This window comes from Coregonus clupeaformis, chromosome 2, assembly GCF_020615455.1.
Source record: "Coregonus clupeaformis isolate EN_2021a chromosome 2, ASM2061545v1, whole genome shotgun sequence".
Classification (NCBI taxonomy): Eukaryota; Metazoa; Chordata; class Actinopteri; order Salmoniformes; family Salmonidae; genus Coregonus; species Coregonus clupeaformis.
Window position 1 is genome coordinate 39,852,756 of NC_059193.1, and position 5,757 is coordinate 39,858,512.

The 5,757-nt window shown below is 49.7% G+C and overlaps 1 non-coding gene across 1 annotated transcript; it reads right to left on the minus strand.

Moving 5' to 3' along the window:
* Positions 1 to 381: 381 nt before the first annotated feature.
* Positions 382 to 453, minus strand: trnae-uuc. Its single transcript has one exon. It is a non-coding gene; the product is annotated as a tRNA-Glu (tRNA).
* Between the last annotated feature and the right edge of the window lie 5,304 nt (positions 454 to 5,757).

The window sequence follows — 5,757 nt, forward strand, 5'->3', positions numbered from 1 at the left end:
CTGCCCAGTAAAAAAAAATGCATGGAATATACAACTCTAAGGATGTGGCTCACGTTGATACACTGAAACAAAATGCACACTGTCCCGTATGATATAAACAGTACTGGCTACAACTTCAACCCAGCCCACATCAAAGGGATCGCAGTTTTGGTACATTGCCTTTATTGGGAATTTACTTTCAAGTTATAAAAATAACAGTGTGGATAGGCTTCTATATGTTGTCCAGTTGAACAGTAAGATACATTTCTGACTTCATCATATAGGCTACTGGCTGATAACACATCGGTCCTGCTCTCTGGGTTGCTCTGAGTAGTTTTACAATTGATTGTGTAACAATTACAAGTTCGCGCTACATGAACGAGACAACATTAAAACAGTTATTTCCCATACCGGGAGTCGAACCCGGGCCGCCTGGGTGAAAACCAGGAATCCTAACCGCTAGACCATATGGGAACTGATGTGCTGGAGACTCTCAACTATATCTGAAATGTATGGGGATAGTTTTTTTCTCCATTTCAAACAAGGTTATAGTTAGCTGGTCCTCCATGGCCCCCCTCGACCATTCCATTATTATTTTCTAGATTATTACAGATAGGTAGACAGTAATTGTTTTAAAGCCTGAATTTAACACATTTCTGCTATTCATGGCAATTCACCTCCACCTAGTGTCAACTTCGTGGAACTTCGTGGAAAAGTATTTATAACTGCTTTCCAAAAATGTGTTTATTGCTTCCCTTTTTGTATGTGCTTGCCATTGAGCAAATAATCCTTCTTGAAAAACATGCGGATTTTTTTTTTTTTTCACCTTAAAATCATACTACTTACAAATCAAATAAGAACTTCCAATCGTTTTTTCCCAATTTGATTATTTTGGAAATTACAGAGCTTTACCAAGCGGTTGAGAAGTCAAAGGAAGTTTTACTCATCTCAACAATATTACATAAATTACTTTAGATATACACTGAGTGTACAAAACATGAAGAACACCTTCACCCTTTGCCCTCAGAACAGCCTCAATTCGTTGGGGTATGGACTCTACAAGGTCTCGAAAGCGTTCCACAAGGATGCTGGCCCATGATGACTCCAATGCTTCACATTGGTGGACCATTCTTGATACACACGGTAAACTGTTGAGCGTGAAAAACCCAGCAGTGTTGCAGTTCTTGACACAAACCGGTGCACCTGGCACTTACTACCAGGCACTTAAATATTTTGTGTTGCCCATTCACCCACATACACAATCCATGTCTCAATTGTCTCAAGGCTTAAAAATCCTTCTTTAACCTGTCTCCTCTTCATCTACACTGATTGAAGTGGATTTAACAAATGACATCAATAAGGGATCATAGCTTTCACCTGGTCAGTCTGTCATGGAAAGAGCAGGTGTTCATAATGGTTTGTACACTCAGTGTATGCTTCAGTGGCTTTTATAGGATCCAAAGGTAAACATTGGACTTTTTTCTGCGGGATTAATTCAATCACTGGATATTAATCACCGGATATTCGGCCAGTCTGCACAGCGCGTTATCGACCCAGAACATATCAGTTTTCTGCCGGAATCACTGAATCACTGGACCTTTAACTCCGGATTCATCGCTACCAGCTAGCTTCAACTAAATGAACGCTGTGGTCTGGCTAATCATCCTGAGCTAGGCCCATCTCCCGGCTATCTACCTCTCTGTCAACCGGACAGGACCACCTAGTGTTGACACGGAGCCCCGCCGATCCTACACGACTGGTCTGCCGACGAAATCGTCTGATGAGGTTGCGACGACGTCGACCACGAAGATTCCACCTGCTAGCTCCGGCCCGCTAGCACACGCTAGCCATGGCCTCTTACCTGCTAGTGCTTCAGAAGCCTCCGAACTATCCTATTGCTGTTCACCGGACCTTATGATAACTCAGCTATACAGCTGATGTCTGCTGGACTGTTCCTTTTTACGGTACTACATCCTGTTTATGTTTAGCCTCAGCCCAAACATGGTTAGCTTATTGTTGTTTCGGTTATTTCTAATTGTACTATTTCACTGCAGATCCCCCAGCCCAGCTAAACCTGCCTTAGATAGCTATTTTGTCCCTCCCCCCATACACTCAGAGACCGACTCAATTGATGCCGCTAGTGATACTATCTCTTTCATTGTTACCCAACGCTTAGGTTTACCCCCACTTTACTCATATCCTTCCATATCCTTGTCTGTACATAATGCCCTGAATCTTTTCTACAACACCCGGAAATCTGCCCCCTTTATTCTATGTACCCGACGCATTAGAAGACCAGTTCTTAAAGCCTTTAGCCGTATCCTTATTCTAGTCCTCCTCTGTTCCTCTGGTGATGTAGAGGCTAACCCAGGCCCTGCAGCCCTCAGTATCCTCCTACTCCCCAGGCGCTATCATTTGCTGACTTCTGTAATCGCAAAAGTCTTGGTTTCTTGCACGTAAACATCAGAAGTCTACTTCCTAAGTTTGAGTTATTCACTGCGTTAGCACACTCCGCCAACCCTGATGTTCTAGCAGTGTCTGAATCCTGGCTCAGGAAGGCCACCAAAAATTCTGAAATTTCCATCCCCAACTATAACATTTTCCGTCTAGATAGAACTGCCAAAGGGGGTGGAGTTGCAATCTACTGTGGAGATAGCCTGCAGAGCTCTATCATACTATCCAGGTCTGTGCCCAAACAGTTTGAGCTTCTACTTCTAAAAATCCACCTTTTCAGAAATAAGTCTCTCACTGTTGCCGCTTGCTACAGACCCCCCTCAGCCCCCAGATGTGCCCTGGACACCATATGTGAATTGATTGCCCCCCATTTATCCTCAGAGTTCGTACTGCTTGGTGACCTAAATTGGGATATGCTTAATACCCCGGCCATCCTACAATCCAAACTAGATGCCCTCAACCTCACGCAAATTATCAACGAACCTACCAGGTACAACCCTAAATCCGTAAACATGGGTACCCTCATAGATATCATCCTGACTAACATACCCTCTAAATACACCTCAGCTGTCTTCAACCAGGATCTCAGCGATCACTGCCTTATTGCCTGCGTCCGTAACGGGTCTGCGGTCAAACGACCACCCCTCATCACTGTCAAACGCTCCCTAAAACACTTTAGCGAGCAGGCCTTCCTAATTGACCTGGCCCAGGTATCCTGGATGGATATAGATCTCATTCCGTCAGTAGAGGATGCCTGGTTGTTCCTTAAAAGTAATTTCCTCTCAATCTTAAATAAACATGCCCCATTCAAAAAATACAGAACTAAGAACCGATATAGCCCCTGGTTCTCCTCAGACTTGACTGCCCTTGACCAGCACAAAAACATCCTGTGGCGTACTGCATTAGCATCAAATAGCCCCCGCGATACGCAACTTTTCAGGGAAGTTAGGAACCAATATACACAAGCAGTCAGGAAAGCAAAGGCAAACTTTTTCAAACAGAAATTTGCATCCTGTAGCACTAACTCCAAAAAGTTTTGGGACACTGTAAAGTCCATGGAGAATAAGAGTACTTCCTCCCAGTTGCCCACTGCACTGAGGCTAGGAAACACTATCACCACCGATAAATCTACAATAATCGAGAATTTCAACAAGCATTTTGCTACAGCTGGCCATGCTTTCTGTCAAGATCGTCTAACAGAGTGGACCAATGCGCAGCGTTGAATGCAAACATATTTATTCTCACTGAAGGCAACACGAACAAAACAATGAACGATACGTGACAGTTCACGGTTACCAAAAACAGACTCGAAACAAAAACCCACAAACACGAATGAAAACCCGACTGTTTAAATATGGCTCCCAATCAGAGACAACCAGCTGACACTCGTTGCCTCTGATTGGGAGTCACTCAGACCAACATAGAAATAAGTAACCTAGACCCACAACAAAAACATAGAAACTAACACCCTGGCTCAACATACGAGAGTCCCCCGAGCCAGGGCGTGACAGTACCCCCCTAAAGGCGCGGGACGCCGACCGCGCCAACGAAACACAACAGGGGAGGGACCGGGTGGGCACTCCGCCTAGGCGGCGGATCCGGCTCGGGCATGATCCCCACTCGCTCTCTAACCCCCTAAAGTACCCCTGGTCCGGTCTGGTCCTGCTGACCGGAGCTGGACTGCACACTGGTGGAGCGGATTGCTCTAGCTCCGCGTAACGCATCTGACCGGCGCCGGACCAGGCACCAGTGGAACAGGCACGTGCCGTGCCGGACCGGCAACGCACACCACTGGCTTGGTGTGGGGAACAGGCACGGGCCGTGCTGAACTGACGACGCACACCACTGGCTTGGTGTGGGGAGCAGGAGCGGGCCGGACAGGGCTGACGAAACGCACCACAGACTTGGTGCTGGGAGCAGGAATGGGCCGGACTGGGCTGGCGACGCGCACCACAGACCTGGTGCGGAGAGCAGGAACGGGCAGAGCCGGGCTGACGAGACGCACCACAGGCTTGGTGCGGGGAGCAGGAATGGGCCGGACTGGGCTGGCGACGCGCACCCCAGACCTGGTGCGGGGAGCAGGAACGGGCAGAGCCGGGCTGACGAGCGCACCACAGACTTGATGCGGGGAGCAGGAATGGGCCGGACTGGGCTGGCGACGCGCACCACAGACCTGGTGCGGAGAGCAGAACGGGCAGAGCCGGGCTGACGAGACGCACCACAGGCTTGGTGCGGGGAGCAGGAATGGGCCGGACTGGGCTGGCGACGCGCACCCCAGACCTGGTGCGGGGAGCAGGAACGGGCAGAGCCGGGCTGACGAGATGCACCACAGACTTGATGCGGGGAGCAGGAATGGGCCGGACTGGGCTGGCGACGCGCACCACAGACCTGGTGCGGGGAGCAGGAACGGGCAGAGCCGGGCTGACGAGACGCACCACAGACTTGATGCGGGGAGCAGGAACAGACCGGACCGTACTAGGGACACACACCACTGGCCCTACACCGGGATCTGGAACGGGCCGGACCGGACTGGTAACACACCCCAGTACCTCTCGCCGTGCCTCTACACCTTCCATCCCCTCTTCTACCAGTGGCCCCCGTAACCTGGCGGCCTCCTCTGCAACCCCGCTGGACCGCTCCATAGCGGCCTCCTGCTTCCCCGACGTCGTGAGCCCCCCCCTAAAAATTTCCTGGGGGTCTCTCCTCCCCGTGGGCCAGGCCTCCATCGTTCTCGCCCACCTCTCGCTCCTCTGTCTCCAACCCTCGTCACTCAGCTCCTCAATGGGCTTGACCCAGTCGAAGCTGCCACGGAGATCTGCCAGCGATTTCCCTGGCGATGGCTCCTCGACTCGCTGCTTGGTCCAGTAGAGGTGGGTTTTTCTGTCAAGATCGTCTAACAGAGTGGACCAATGCGCAGCGTTGAATGCAAACATATTTATTCTCACTGAAGGCAACACGAACAAAACAATGAACGATACGTGACAGTTCACGGTTACCAAAAACAGACTCGAAAACAAAAACCCACAAACACGAATGAAAACCCGACTGTTTAAATATGGCTCCCAATCAGAGACAACCAGCTGACACTCGTTGCCTCTGATTGGGAGTCACTCAGACCAACATAGAAATAAGTAACCTAGACCCACAACAAAAACATAGAAACTAACACCCTGGCTCAACATACGAGAGTCCCCCGAGCCAGGGCGTGACACTTTCCATCTGGCTACCACTACCCCGGCCACCAACTCTGCACCCTCCGCTGAAACTTGCCCATGCCCCCCCCGCTTCTCCTTCACACAAATTCAGACAGCAGACGTTTTGAAA